The sequence below is a fragment of the Anomaloglossus baeobatrachus genome, chromosome 8 (assembly GCF_048569485.1).
Source record: "Anomaloglossus baeobatrachus isolate aAnoBae1 chromosome 8, aAnoBae1.hap1, whole genome shotgun sequence".
Taxonomy (NCBI): Eukaryota; Metazoa; Chordata; class Amphibia; order Anura; family Aromobatidae; genus Anomaloglossus; species Anomaloglossus baeobatrachus.
Genome location: NC_134360.1, coordinates 2,409,940 through 2,428,570, shown reverse-complemented (window position 1 = coordinate 2,428,570; position 18,631 = coordinate 2,409,940). Strand labels below are relative to the sequence as shown.

The 18,631-nt window shown below is 35.9% G+C and overlaps 1 protein-coding gene across 1 annotated transcript in view; it reads right to left on the bottom strand.

Moving 5' to 3' along the window:
• Window positions 1–18,631, bottom strand: part of ACAD9 (acyl-CoA dehydrogenase family member 9) — a 78,188-nt gene that overhangs the window by 58,734 nt on the left and 823 nt on the right. The gene's annotated exons all lie outside the window — the stretch shown is intronic.

The following is an 18,631-nucleotide window of genomic DNA, read 5'->3' as shown; positions in this document are numbered from 1 at the left end:
TCCTCATGAGATGAGGAGTTTAACTTTGACAAGTATTTGGATGACATGGAGCAGGCAAAGCATTGCAGCAAGGAAAAAGATTTCACTGCGTCTCCTATAGCAGCAGATTGGCCAGATGTCACTGCGTCTCCTATAGCAGCAGATTGACCAGATGTCACTGCGTCTCCTATAGCAGCAGATTGACCAGATATCACTGCGTCTCCTATAGCAGCAGATTGGCCAGATGTCACTGCGTCTCCTATAGCAGCAGATTGGCCAGATGTCACTGCGTCTCCTATAGCAGCAGATTGGCCAGATGTCACTGCGTCTCCTATAGCAGCAGATTGACCAGATGTCACTGCGTCTCCTATAGCAGCAGATTGGTCAGATGTCACTGCGTCTCCTATAGCAGCAGATTGGCCGGATGTCACTGCGTCTCCTATAGCAGCAGATTGGCCAGATGTCACTGCATCTCCTATAGCAGCAGATTGTCCAGATGTCACTCCGTCTCCTATAGCAGCAGATTGACCAGATGTCACTGCGTCTCCTATAGCAGCAGATTGAGCAGATGTCACTGCGTCTCCTATAGCGGCAGATTGTCCAGATGTCACTGCGTCTCCTATAGCAGCAGATTGAGCAGATGTCACTGCGTCTCCTATAGCAGCAGATTGACCAGATGTCACTGCGTCTCCTATAGCAGCAGATTGAGCAGATGTCACTGCGTCTCCTATAGCGGCAGATTGACCAGATGTCACTGCGTCTCCTATAGCAGCAGATTGGCCAGACGTCACTGCGTCTCCTATAGCAGCAGATTGACCAGATGTCACTGCGTCTCTTTTGCAGCAGATTGGCCAGATGTCACTCCGTCTCCTATAGCAGCAGATTGTCCAGATGTCACTGCGTCTCCTATAGCAGCAGATTGGCCAGATGTCACTGCGTCTCCTATAGCAGCAGATTGGCCAGATGTCACTGCGTCTCCTATAGCAGCAGATTGACCAGATGTCACTGCGTCTCCTATAGCAGCAGATTGGCCAGATGTCACTGCGTCTCCTATAGCAGCAGATTGAGCAGATGTCACTGCGTCTCCTATAGCAGCAGATTGACCAGATGTCACTGCGTCTCCTATAGCAGCAGATTGGCCAGATGTCACTGCGTCTCCTATAGCGGCAGATTGACCAGATGTCACTGCGTCTCCTATAGCAGCAGATTGGCCAGATGCCACTGCGTCTCCTATAGCGGCAGATTGGCCAGATGTCACTGCGTCTCCTATAGCAGCAGATTGGCCAGATGCCACTGCGTCTCCTATAGCAGCAGATTGGCCAGATGTCACTGCGTCTCCTATAGCGGCAGATTGGCCAGATGTCACTCCGTCTCCTATAGCAGCAGATTGGCCAGATGTCACTGCGTCTCCTATAGCAGCAGATTGGCCAGATGTCACTCCGTCTCCTATAGCAGCAGATTGACCAGATGTCACTGCGTCTCCTATAGCAGCAGATTGACCAGATGTCACTGCGTCTCCTATAGCAGCAGATTGGCCAGATGTCACTCCGTCTCCTATAGCAGCAGATTGGCCAGATGTCACTGCGTCTCCTATAGCAGCAGATTGACCAGATGTCACTGCGTCTCCTATAGCAGCAGATTGGCCAGATGTCACTGCGTCTCCTATAGCAGCAGATTGGCCGGATGTCACTGCGTCTCCTATAGCAGCAGATTGGCCAGATGTCACTGCGTCTCCTATAGCAGCAGATTGGCCAGATGTCACTGCGTCTCCTATAGCAGCAGATTGGCCAGATGTCACTGCGTCTCCTATAGCAGCAGATTGACCAGATGTCACTGCGTCTCCTATAGCAGCAGATTGGCCAGATGTCACTGCGTCTCCTATAGCGGCAGATTGGCCAGATGTCACTGCGTCTCCTATAGCAGCAGATTGAGCAGATGTCACTGCGTCTCCTATAGCAGCAGATTGTCCAGATGTCACTGCGTCTCCTATAGCAGCAGATTGGCCAGATGTCACTGCGTCTCCTATAGCGGCAGATTGGCCAGATGTCACTGCGTCTCCTATAGCGGCAGATTGGCCAGATGTCACTGCGTCTCCTATAGCAGCAGATTGGCCAGATGTCACTGCGTCTCCTATAGCAGCAGATTGACCAGATTTCAGTAAAATGTTTCACTTGCTCTCAAAGAAATAGAAACATTGAACCGTTCATCAAAACTGACTGTGCACAAGGCCATTCCTTTATACCCGGAGATTGTTAGAGATGTTGCCATGTGGTTACGGTTTTGCTCCAGCCCCAGTTACTGTAGAGAGGTCGTTCTCCAGCCCTAACATTATTAGGTCAGATTCGAGGTCATCTGCGAAGGACGATCTGATAGAATTGCCTCCATTTCTTACAACAAATTCATGGACAGCAGAGTGAAGGCAGATAGCCGTAACGTACATGACTGAGGCAGTGATAGATCCAGGAAAGGGTTAAGGAGTAAGGGATGGGGGTTTTTACCTAAGGAATGTGGTGGTGGGGGTGAGCGAGCAGGAGGAGAGATGGGGGCAGGGGCCATATAAGAAATAGGTCCCATGTTAAGGTGTCATTCCTTTGTCCTGGACTCAAAGACTGAACAAGCAGTTGAAGAATGCCCGGAATACAGCATCTGTCCCTTCTGAACTTTCTGAACATCAAACTCTAAGAAGATCAAGACCTCCTGAGAGACTAACTTCTGAAATGGCCAATAGGACTCACAATAGGATCATAAGTCCTTCCGTTACTTCTAGGAAAAGAGCAAAGCGCAGCACGGCCTCTGATCCATCTTACAAACCAGGAAGGAAACTACAGTACAAGAATAACAAGGGACAGAGAAAAGAGCCCGACCATCTAACCAGAGAGATACCAAGAAGTGCAAGGAGAAAGTCCAGCTCTACTGAGGTGCCAGCCAGAGAAGCAGCCACACAAGCTACAACTGACGTGACCACAGCCCACCATGAATCCTTAGAACTTCCTCAACAAACTTTGCATCATTCTAGAGGACATCATACGGCCTCACCCCAGGAAATAAACCAACACGGGGGGATTGGCTTAGGACACACAACATTTCCGGATCCGGGTTCTCATTACACGAGGAGTGGTAGGAATCCAAAAAGACAACTGCGCAAAAGTACTTTAACCAGACAAAGACTTCTTCGGCCGGCTCAGGATTGGAGTCCGGCAAGAAATCTACAGCTACAAGACTCAGAAGAGATTCCAGACAATGACTATGACACAGATAACGACTCCCCACTAGAGGGCAGCAGCACGCAGCACTTCAATAATGGAGGGGCTGTAGAGACTATAACTAATACGTCACGAACGGCTGGTCAACCTAGGACGCAGCCAGGTATTGGTGAGAACACTTTTTCTTGTCCTATATCTAGTGTAACAACACCTGTAATGAGTCCAGTGGGCGCAGTTGGGGGTGCAGTTCCCGGCAATGTAGGATGGGATCTTAATTCAGTAGTACAGCAATTAGTGTCAGGGGTTAAGGAGGCTTTGAGTCAGTCTAGCTTACCCATAACTTCTTCTCCTATTGCTGCATGGTGCGGGAATGGTCCCCGGACACCGGAGGTGGTAAGTCAGTCGTGTGCTGATCCAGACACACAGGAGGACGCAGTAATTTCACAAGGGGTTCCATTATCTGATGCAGCAAAAGGAGAATTATATGTATGTTTTGAGGGTCCTCTAGGAATTCATTTGAAACAGGAGGTTAGGGAGAAGATTTGGGCCGACGAATATGTGGAAATATTTTCATTATTGCCCTTAGAAAAATATAACTTGGATAGAGTAAGGTTTGATGAGAGGAAAAGAGAGGAACAAGAAAGACGGTATTGCCTCATCCCCCAAACATTTAGCAATTGGTTCCATGCCTTTGCCATATTAGCAAGTGTAATAGGCCAAAAAACTCCTGAACATTGCTCTGCCTTATTTTGTTACATGAATTCTATCGGGGAGGCGCACCGTGTGTATGGAGGTTTAGCATGGCTGCGCTATGATGAGCAGTTTCGCCAACGAAAGGCTGGTCGCCAAGGGATTCGTTGGGATCACAAAGATATTAGTTTATGGATGCGTCTCATGACAGCGCCACGTGGGGTTAATCAGCCCTTTCAGGGCTATGTCGGCAGATCATCAGCAAGCGGATTGTCGGCAGCAAACAGAAAAGGTTGCTGCTGGCAGTTCAATGATAGCCAGTGCAGATTCGGAAACACATGCAGGTACAGACATGAATGCACCTTCTGTAGTGGAAACCATAGCCTATCCAAATGCTTTACACGAAATAAAACCCCAACAGCAGAGATTAACCAAAAAGGGGGAAACCCCAATTAGACTCGGGGAGATGGTGGGCTATCTAAGCAGGTACCCAGATAGAAAAGCAGCACAATTGCTGGGGGAGGGTTTCTCAGAAGGTTTTAAGATCCCATCTACTTCAGGCCCATTAACCTGTTCTCGTAACCTTGCTTCAGCTTATACATATTCTCACATTGTCTCCACAAAACTAAACAAAGAAATTGACCTGGGCCGCATGGCAGGCCCATTCCCCAAAATGCCAATAGAAAACTTAAGAGTCAAGTTTAGGCTGATCCATCATCTGTCCTTCCCTCATGGAAGCTCAGTTAATGATGGAATGGATCAGGAACTTTGCACAGTCTCGTATACTTCATTTGATACAGCGATTGCATGGGTTCAGAAGTACGGCAGAGGAGCTTTAATGGCAAAAACAGACATTGAAGCTGCCTTTAGACTCTTACCAGTCCATCCAGAAAGCTTCCATCTCTTGGGTTGTCAGTGGCAGGTTTTATGTAGACTTGTGTTTACCGATGGGCTGCTCCATCTCATGCTCCTTGTTTGAATCATTTAGCACATTTTTGGAGTGGGTAGTAAAGAAGGAAGCCGGCGTGCGTTCTGTCCTGCATTATCTAGATGATTTCCTATGTATTGGTCCACCAAAGTCATTTGTTTGTGCTTCATTATTGGCAGCGATTCAGTCGGTTTTTAAGTGTTTTGGAGTACCGTTAGCATCAGATAAAACAGAAGGCCCGTCTACACTTATCAAGTTTTTAGGAATTTTGATTGACAGTGAAGCAATGGAGTGCAGATTACCGGATGACAAGGTCAGTGATCTGCTGGAGGCAGTCAGAGAAGCTAGATCCCACCGTAAGATCAGATTAAAGGATCTACAATCGCTGTTAGGAAAAATGAACTTTGCGTGTCGCATTATTCCAATGGGTAGAGTTTTTTGTAGGCGCCTAGCTGCAGCTACCTCAGGCATAACCTTTCCACATCACTTTGTGCGGCTGGCTAGAACATTAAAGGACGATCTGGCGGTATGGGAACAGTTCTTAATGGAGTTTAATGGGAGGTCATTGTGGATCAGACCACCGGTTTCAAATTTTGATCTAGACATCCACACTGAATGCAGCGGGGTCAACTGGTTTTGGTGCATATTGTTCTGGACAGTGGTGTGCAGATAGGTGGCCAGAGAGTTGGAGAAACAATGGGTTAACACGAAACTTAGTACTCCTTGAATTGTTCCCCATAGTGGTTGCTTGTGAAATTTGGTGCAATATTTTCCAAAACCGAAAAGTGAGATTTCATTGTGATAACTTGGGAGTTGTAGAAGTCATCAACAAACAATCAGCTTCTTCCCTGCCTGTTGTTACGTTGCTGCGTCATCTAGTGCTGCGCTGTTTAAAGTCAAATTGTCAGATTACAGCTGTGCATGTCCCCGGTGTGTGCAATTCTGTGGCTGATGCTCTGTCTCGTTTTCAGTGGGACAGATTCCGTTCGTTAGCCCCGATGGCAGAGGTACAAGGCAAGAAGTGTCCGGATTTTCTATGGTCACTGCCAGTGACACCGCATACGCTCTGATAGAACGGTCTGTGGGTGTAAGCACAGGGCAGAGGTACCAGTCAGCATGGAGGGAATGGGAAGACTTGTGTGCTCTAGTGGGACATGATGCCAGGTTACATGACAATGTTTCCTTGTTGTTATTTTACATTAGCAGGGCCTTTGTGGATGGTACTTCATTGTCCACTATTGATAGTAAAATGTCTGGATTAGCTTTTTGGTTTAAGTTGCTCGACTTCACTGATTACACAAAGCATTTTTTAGTTAAGCAGGCCCAAAAGGGTTACAGGAAAAGTTGTAAGAAGACCAGAGATAAACGGCGTCCGATTTCTTTCCAGTTATTGCAGCAGATGCTGAGTGTACTAGGCCGAGTCTGGAGCAGTCCGTTTGAAGTGTTTCTCTTTAGTTGTGCATTCACACTGGCCTTTTTTTTGGCGCTTTTGAGAATCAGCGAGTTGGTGTCGAGTAGCTCCACCAGAAGTGGGGGTCTACAAGACGAGGACGTGCATCAGTACACAGACAGATTAGAATGTTTTCTGGCAAAGTCAAAAACTGATCAACAGGGTAGAGGAAAATGGATCACATTGTTTCCTTTAAGCAATTCATGAGGATTGTAAGTCATTGTCACAATTTCAATTCACAGCAGTTCTTAAAAAATGCCTGACAATATTGGGAGAGTCTCCAAATGCATTCACTTCACACTCATTTAGGATAGGAGCAGCCACAGAAGCTGCTAGATGGGGCTTAGAGCCTGACATAGTTAAAAAAAAAAAAAAAAAAAAAAAAAAAAATCGGGAGATGGGAATCGAGCAGATTTAAGAGTTACATTCGATTACATTTATTATAAATGGCGTACATGTATATATATGTGTACATTGTGGTAATCTTATAGTAGTTGTGTCTTTATTTAGACAATTGTGTGATAATTGTGTTTTTGTTTTTTGTTTTAGCTGAACAGCAATGCCTGGTTTGGATCATGGGACATTCAATTGTTTTTTGGGGGGCCTTACGTGCAGCAGTCAGGCCTAATGGCAAACAGTTGGGGTTGCCCAGTTCCTTGGCACGGGTGACATGGATAGGAAAGAGGGGAATGCAGTGGCATCAGCTGTTGAGAGAAATCCAGTATCATGTGGAGTTCTACCGCCCCCCGGACGTCTTACTTATCCATTTAGGTGGTAATGATTTAGCAATAAGAACATCAAGACATTTAGTTAGGAACATAAAGCTTGATATGTTGAATTTATGGAGGTCTTACCCAGAAACAGTGGTGGTCTGGTCGGATATAGTAGCTAGACAAATGTGGAGAACAGCGCGATCAGTGGCTCGCATCAATAATACAAGGATAAAAGTTAATAAAAAAAAAATAACAAAATTTGTGTTGGAAAACGGAGGGGTGGCCATACGTCACCAGATGCTGGAAAATACAAAGGAACATTTTTGGAGAGATGATAAGGTACATCTTAATGACATTGGCATTGATATATGGATGTTGAGAATACAAGAAGGAGTAGAACGAGCCATTAAGTTGTGGAGGAACTCACTCTTGTAAGGTGTCACAAGAGCGAGTCTTGGCGGGATGTGGTTGTTTAAACCCCCTCTTTGTTGGTTGGAGAATTATGTTTTTAATGGGGTCCCTGGGCCAGAGCTCAGCGGACAGTGGAATATGGGTCCCTGGGGAGGAGCTCAGTGGACAGTGGAATAGATGGGTCCCTGGGGAGGAGCTCAGCGGACACAAGGAAAATGATCAAGGGGTATACCCAGATTCCCCCTTGAGCTAGGTGTACACGGCGGAGGGGGATATGGGGCTGGGATTTATAACAACCACATCTCTGGGCCGATAATCTTGTTTTTTCTTGTTGATGTTTTTTCTTATTAAAAATAAAGGGCTGCTGTGGCCAAAATTTTAATCCATGTCACGCAGTGTGTGGTGTCTTATTTATTAGGTTTCCAGGAGCGCAATTCACTAGTCCATCAGTCATGCACAAATGGTATTTACTATGTTTTTGTTGAAAACTGTTTTTTGCCACTTACATAGTGTATTACATAGTGTTATATATACAGTATATATTGTGTGTTACATAGTGTATTACATAGTGTTATATATACAGTATATATTGTGTGTTACATAGTGTATTACATAGTGTTATATATACAGTATATATTGTGTGTTACATAGTGTATTACATAGTGTTATATATACAGTATATATTGTGTGTTACATAGTGTATTACATAGTGTTATATATACAGTATATATTGTGTGTTACATAGTGTATTACATAGTGTTATATATACAGTATATATTGTATGTTACATAGTGTATTACATAGTGTTATATATACAGTATATATTGTGTGTTACATAGTGTATTACATAGTGTTATATATACAGTATATATTGTGTATTACATAGTGTTATATATACAGTATATATTGTGTGTTACATAGTGTATTACATAGTGTTATATATACACTATGTAACACACAATATATACTGTATATATAACACTATGTAATACACTATGTAACACACAATATATACTGTATATATAACACTATGTAACACACAATATATACTGTATATATAACACTATGTAATACACTATGTAACACACAATATATACTGTATATATAACACTATGTAATACACTATGTAACACACAATATATACTGTATATATAACACTATGTAATACACTATGTAACACACAATATATACTGTATATATAACACTATGTAATACACTATGTAACACACAATATATACTGTATATATAACACTATGTAATACACTATGTAACACACAATATATACTGTATATATAACACTATGTAATACACTATGTAACACACAATATATACTGTATATATAACACTATCTAATACACTATGTAACACACAATATATACTGTATATATAACACTATGTAATACACTATGTAACACACAATATATACTGTATATATAACACTATGTAATACACTATGTAACACACAATATATACTGTATATATAACACTATGTAACACACTATGTAACACACAATATATACTGTATATATAACACTATGTAATACACTATGTAACATACAATATATACTGTATATATAACACTATGTAATACACTATGTAACACACAATATATACTGTATATATAACACTATGTAATACACTATGTAACACAATATATACTGTATATATAACACTATGTAATACACTATGTAACACAATATATACTGTATATATAACACTATGTAATACACTATGTAACACACAATATATACTGTATATATAACACTATGTAATACACTATGTAACACACAATATATACTGTATATATAACACTATGTAATACACTATGTAACACAATATATACTGTATATATAACACTATGTAATACACTATGTAACACACAATATATACTGTATATATAACACTATGTAATACACTATGTAACACACAATATATACTGTATATATAACACTATGTAATACACTATGTAACACAATATATACTGTATATATAACACTATGTAACACAATATATACTGTATATATAACACTATGTAATACACTATGTAACATACAATATATACTGTATATATAACACTATGTAATACACTATGTAACATACAATATATACTGTATATATAACACTATGTAATACACTATGTAACACACAATATATACTGTATATATAACACTATGTAATACACTATGTAACATACAATATATACTGTATATATAACACTATGTAATACACTATGTAACACACAATATATACTGTATATATAACACTATGTAATACACTATGTAACACACAATATATACTGTATATATAACACTATGTAATACACTATGTAACACAATATATACTGTATATATAACACTATGTAATACACTATGTAACACACAATATATACTGTATATATAACACTATGTAATACACTATGTAACACAATATATACTGTATATATAACACTATGTAATACACTATGTAACATACAATATATACTGTATATATAACACTATGTAATACACTATGTAACACACAATATATACTGTATATATAACACTATGTAATACACTATGTAACACACAATATATACTGTATATATAACACTATGTAATACACTATGTAACACACAATAAATACTGTATATATAACACTATGTAATACACTATGTAACACACAATATATACTGTATATATAACACTATGTAATACACTATGTAACACAATATATACTGTATATATAACACTATGTAATACACTATGTAACACACAATATATACTGTATATATAACACTATGTAATACACTATGTAACACACAATATATACTGTATATATAACACTATGTAATACACTATGTAACACACAATATATACTGTATATATAACACTATGTAATACACTATGTAACACAATATATACTGTATATATAACACTATGTAATACACTATGTAACATACAATATATACTGTATATATAACACTATGTAATACACTATGTAACACAATATATACTGTATATATAACACTATGTAATACACTATGTAACACACAATATATACTGTATATATAACACTATGTAATACACTATGTAACACACAATATATACTGTATATATAACACTATGTAATACACTATGTAACACACAATATATACTGTATATATAACACTATGTAATACACTATGTAACACACAATATATACTGTATATATAACACTATGTAATACACTATGTAACACACAATATATACTGTATATATAACACTATGTAATACACTATGTAACACAATATATACTGTATATATAACACTATGTAATACACTATGTAACACACAATATATACTGTATATATAACACTATGTAATACACTATGTAACACAATATATACTGTATATATAACACTATGTAATACACTATGTAACACACAATATATACTGTATATATAACACTATGTAATACACTATGTAACACACAATATATACTGTATATATAACACTATGTAATACACTATGTAACACACAATATATACTGTATATATAACACTATGTAATACACTATGTAACACACAATATATACTGTATATATAACACTATGTAATACACTATGTAACACACAATATATACTGTATATATAACACTATGTAATACACTATGTAACACACAATATATACTGTATATATAACACTATGTAATACACTATGTAACACACAATATATACTGTATATATAACACTATGTAACACACTATGTAACACACAATATATACTGTATATATAACACTATGTAATACACTATGTAACATACAATATATACTGTATATATAACACTATGTAATACACTATGTAACACACAATATATACTGTATATATAACACTATGTAATACACTATGTAACACAATATATACTGTATATATAACACTATGTAATACACTATGTAACACAATATATACTGTATATATAACACTATGTAATACACTATGTAACACAATATATACTGTATATATAACACTATGTAATACACTATGTAACACACAATATATACTGTATATATAACACTATGTAATACACTATGTAACACACAATATATACTGTATATATAACACTATGTAATACACTATGTAACACACAATATATACTGTATATATAACACTATGTAATACACTATGTAACACACAATATATACTGTATATATAACACTATGTAATACACTATGTAACACAATATATACTGTATATATAACACTATGTAATACACTATGTAACACACAATATATACTGTATATATAACACTATGTAATACACTATGTAACACAATATATACTGTATATATAACACTATGTAATACACTATGTAACACACAATATATACTGTATATATAACACTATGTAATACACTATGTAACACACAATATATACTGTATATATAACACTATGTAATACACTATGTAACACACAATATATACTGTATATATAACACTATGTAATACACTATGTAACACACAATATATACTGTATATATAACACTATGTAATACACTATGTAACACACAATATATACTGTATATATAACACTATGTAATACACTATGTAACACACAATATATACTGTATATATAACACTATGTAATACACTATGTAACACACAATATATACTGTATATATAACACTATGTAATACACTATGTAACACACAATATATACTGTATATATAACACTATGTAATACACTATGTAACACACAATATATACTGTATATATAACACTATGTAATACACTATGTAACACAATATATACTGTATATATAACACTATGTAATACACTATGTAACACACAATATATACTGTATATATAACACTATGTAATACACTATGTAACACACAATATATACTGTATATATAACACTATGTAATACACTATGTAACACACAATATATACTGTATATATAACACTATGTAATACACTATGTAACACAATATATACTGTATATATAACACTATGTAATACACTATGTAACACACAATATATACTGTATATATAACACTATGTAATACACTATGTAACACACAATATATACTGTATATATAACACTATGTAATACACTATGTAACACACAATATATACTGTATATATAACACTATGTAATACACTATGTAACATACAATATATACTGTATATATAACACTATGTAATACACTATGTAACACAATATATACTGTATATATAACACTATGTAATACACTATGTAACACACAATATATACTGTATATATAACACTATGTAATACACTATGTAACACACAATATATACTGTATATATAACACTATGTAATACACTATGTAACACAATATATACTGTATATATAACACTATGTAATACACTATGTAACATACAATATATACTGTATATATAACACTATGTAATACACTATGTAACACACAATATATACTGTATATATAACACTATGTAATACACTATGTAACACACAATATATACTGTATATATAACACTATGTAATACACTATGTAACACACAATATATACTGTATATATAACACTATGTAATACACTATGTAACATACAATATATACTGTATATATAACACTATGTAATACACTATGTAACACAATATATACTGTATATATAACACTATGTAATACACTATGTAACACACAATATATACTGTATATATAACACTATGTAATACACTATGTAACACAATATATACTGTATATATAACACTATGTAATACACTATGTAACACACAATATATACTGTATATATAACACTATGTAATACACTATGTAACACACAATATATACTGTATATATAACACTATGTAATACACTATGTAACACAATATATACTGTATATATAACACTATGTAATACACTATGTAACACAATATATACTGTATATATAACACTATGTAATACACTATGTAACACACAATATATACTGTATATATAACACTATGTAATACACTATGTAACACACAATATATACTGTATATATAACACTATCTAATACACTATGTAACACACAATATATACTGTATATATAACACTATGTAATACACTATGTAACACACAATATATACTGTATATATAACACTATGTAATACACTATGTAACACAATATATACTGTATATATAACACTATGTAATACACTATGTAACACAATATATACTGTATATATAACACTATGTAATACACTATGTAACACACAATATATACTGTATATATAACACTATGTAATACACTATGTAACACAATATATACTGTATATATAACACTATGTAATACACTATGTAACACACAATATATACTGTATATATAACACTATGTAATACACTATGTAATACACAATATATACTGTATATATAACACTATGTAATACACTATGTAATACACAATATATACTGTATATATAACACTATGTAATACACTATGTAACACACAATATATACTGTATATATAACACTATGTAATACACTATGTAACACACAATATATACTGTATATATAACACTATGTAATACACTATGTAACACACAATATATACTGTATATATAACACTATGTAATACACTATGTAACACACAATATATACTGTATATATAACACTATGTAATACACTATGTAACACACAATATATACTGTATATATAACACTATGTAATACACTATGTAACACACAATATATACTGTATATATAACACTATGTAATACACTATGTAACACACAATATATACTGTATATATAACACTATGTAATACACTATGTAACACACAATATATACTGTATATATAACACTATGTAATACACTATGTAACACAATATATACTGTATATATAACACTATGTAATACACTATGTAACACACAATATATACTGTATATATAACACTATGTAATACACTATGTAACACACAATATATACTGTATATATAACACTATGTAACACACAATATATACTGTATATATAACACTATGTAACACACAATATATACTTTATATATAACACTATGTAACACACAATATATACTGTATATGTAACACTATGTAATACACTATGTAATACACAATATATACTGTATATATAACACTATGTAATACACTATGTAACACACAATATATACTGTATATGTAACACTATGTAATACACTATGTAACACACAATATATACTGTATATATAACACTATGTAACACACAATATATACTGTATATATAACACTATGTAATACACTATGTAACACACAATATATACTGTATATATAACACTATGTAATACACTATGTAACACACAATATATACTGTATATATAACACTATGTAATACACTATGTAACACACAATATATACTGTATATATAACACTATGTAATACACTATGTAACACACAATATATACTGTATATATAACACTATGTAACACACAATATATACTGTATATATAACACTATGTAATACACTATGTAACACACAATATATACTGTATATATAACACTATGTAATACACTATGTAACACAATATATACTGTATATATAACACTATGTAATACACTATGTAACACACAATATATACTGTATATATAACACTATGTAATACACTATGTAACACACAATATATACTGTATATATAACACTATGTAACACACTATGTAACACACAATATATACTGTATATATAACACTATGTAATACACTATGTAACACACAATATATACTGTATATATAACACTATGTAATACACTATGTAACACACAATATATACTGTATATATAACACTATGTAATACACTATGTAACACACAATATATACTGTATATATAACACTATGTAATACACTATGTAACACACAATATATACTGTATATATAACACTATGTAATACACTATGTAACACACAATAAATACTGTATATATAACACTATGTAATACACTATGTAACACACAATATATACTGTATATATAACACTATGTAATACACTATGTAACACACAATATATACTGTATATATAACACTATGTAATACACTATGTAACACACAATAAATACTGTATATATAACACTATGTAATACACTATGTAACACACAATATATACTGTATATATAACACTATGTAATACACTATGTAAGTGGCAAAAGCAGTTTAACAAAAACATACTAAATAATATTTAGTATAATGCTTATATTTAAGTGAAAAGTGTATTGTACAATGTGAACATCAGACATTTCATCATTTTTATGATACAATAATCAAGATATCTGGATAGAACATAAAATATATTTATTGGATACAACTTTAGAACACAAAAAATAAATTGTAAATATGTAATATACTATGTAATATACAGTAGATTACATATATATAAATATATATTACATAGTGTATTACATATTTACAATTTATTAGTTTTTTGTGTTCTAAAGTTGTATCCAATAAATATATTTTATGTTCTATCCAGATATCTTGATTATTGTAGAGTCGGAGTCGAAGGTTTGGCTTACCGACTCCACAGCCCTGCGCAAATCACCCGAGTGACGTCACCGCTTATCGCGCGGCTCACTTCAGTTGCTGCGTGGCGCTCACAGCGGGCAGTCATGTTCTATTACGCTCGCTGTATCAGATGTAGCAGAGCTGGAAGCGTCGTGGGACCTCGTGTGGATTACGTCAGACCTGGAGGGGGGTATGGAGGGTTAATAAAGTGGTAAAAGAGGGGGCCTTTTTTTTGTCTTTTATTGCAAATAAAAGATTTTTTATGTGTTTGTGTTTATTTACTTTCACTTGTAGATTAATGATGGAAATGTGGGGCCAATATTCATAAAGGAGACAAAATCTGAACCGAAAGTTTATAGGTCGGTAAATGTCTCCTCTACCGAGGGTAAAATCCTTGGTTTCCTAAGAGACGCCATCTTGGAATAGCTCAAGAATAGCACCCACATGACCCAGTATCAGCATGGGATTATGGAGGATCGGTCCCGTCAGACTCATCTGATCCCCTTCTATGAGGAGGGAATTTCCAGACTGGACAAGGGAAATGCAGTGGATGTCGTCTGTATGGATTTTTCATTTGATACAGAGTCACACAAAAGTTTGATACAGAAAATGAGATCAGTGGGAATAAGAGAAAATATGTGTAACTGGGTTAAGATCTGGCTCAGTGATAAGAAACAAAGGGCGGTTATTAATGGAACACACTGGGACTGGGTCACAGGTAACAGAGGGGTAATACAGGGGTCAGTACTGGGCCCTCTTCTTTTTAACATTTATTAATGACCTTGTAGGGGGCACTGAGAGTAGAATTGTAATATCTGCAGATGATACTTAGCTATGGAAGGTAAGTAATACTGAGGAGGATAATTTAATTATTTAGATGGATTTGTGTAAACTGCAAAATGACAATTGAAATTTAATGTGGATAAATGTAAGGTCACGCACTTGGGCAAAGGAAATAAAATGTTAAACTATGCACTCAATTATAAAACACTGAAAAAGCCTTTACTGACCAGTGTCAGGCAGCTGCTGCCAAGGCTAATACAATAAAGGGAGGCATTAACAGAGGCCGAGACGCTGATGAGAAGAACATACCCCTATACAAGTCACTAGTGCGACCAAAATTATATACTGGGTACAAGCGTGGTCTCCAGTATATAAGAAGGACAGAGCTGACCTACAGCGGAGAACTAGAGAAGAGCAACCAAGGTTATTAAGTGAATGGGGGGACGGCACCAAGACAGGTTATTAAGTGAATGGGGGGACGGCACCAAGACAGGTTATTAAGTGAATGGGGGGACGGCACCAAGACAGGTTATTAATGGGGGTTACTCAGTTTGGAAAAACAAAGGTTTAGGTACGATCTTATTACAATGAACAAATATATGAGGGGACAGTACAGAGACCTCTCTAATGATCATTACACCTAGGTGTTGTGAATGTCAGTTATGCTTTTGCTGCTGTGAGGCTCCCTCTTGTGGCCAGGAATGGTATGGACATAGACCAGGTGTGTTGAGCAATGGGCGTTTCCATTGCTAACTCTCTGCCTATTTAATCCCTGGTCTGCTAGCAGGCTATGCCGGATGTCAGTTGTTCTTTGTACACCAGCCTGCTCCATCATGCTCCGGACCACATCTACCCCAGATAAGTCCAGCCTGCTCCATCATGCTCCGGACCACATCTACCCCAGATAAGTGCTTGGCTCTTTATTTGTTGCTTGGTTCTTTTACTCTTATCTGAGTTTGTCACTTACTGTGGTTATTATCAGTTTATTTGCATGCAGGAATCTTCCCTCTCAGTTGCTTAGCTGGGAAACTCCCTGCAGTTATGTTTGGAGTATAGCTCCTATAAGTCCATGTGTTTGTGGCTTGTTGAATTTGTAATGGTTCTTGCTTTCTGTTCATTGGTATGACAAGAGCGCCTGGTATAGGACGGAGTTCAGATCGTACGATCTGAGGGCCTTTTTGTACTATCAGGAATTTGGAATTTTGTAGGGTTTTTCTCTGGCCACCATCAGTCCCTTTCCTGTCCTGTCCTATTTAGTCAGTACGACCTCACCTTTTGCTAATCCTGTCATCTGTCTGTGTATTGTGTTTTCTTATATCACCGCAGTCTTTGAATGTGGGGGGCTTGCTATTCTTTATCTATTTTCTGAGGCAGAGAGTTATTCATCTTTCCTTCCTTTAGGATAGTTAGTTCTCCGGCTGGGTTCACGGTGCACAGGATGTTACTTCACCCCTCGGCTACTTCTAGTGTTGATGGTTAGTAAGGGGATGGCGGCCAGATTAGTTGCCAATGCTCTTGTCACCTTTTACCAATGGTTTATGGTGGTCTTCCATGGTTCCGGATCATAACACCTAGGCCTGCAACAGGGACAAGAGGCATCCACTGCAGTTAGAGGAAAGGAGGTTCAATCATAATGATAGATGCAGATTCTTTACTGTAAGAGCATTAGGATATGGGTTCTTTACTGTAAGAGCATTAGGGTATGGGTTCTTTACTGTAAGAGCATTAGGGTATGGAGTCTTTACTGTAAGAGCATTAGGGTATGGAGTCTTTACTGTAAGAGCATTAGGGTATGGAGTCTTTACTGTAAGAGCATTAGGGTATGGAGTCTTTACTGTAAGAGCATTAGGGTATGGAGTCTTTACTGTAAGAGCATTAGGGTATGGATTCTTTACTGTAAGAGCATTAGGGTATGGATTCTTTACTGTAAGAGCATTAGGGTATGGATTCTTTACTGTAAAAGCATTAGGGTAAGGATTCTTTACTGTAAGAGCATTAGGGTAAGGATTCTTTACTG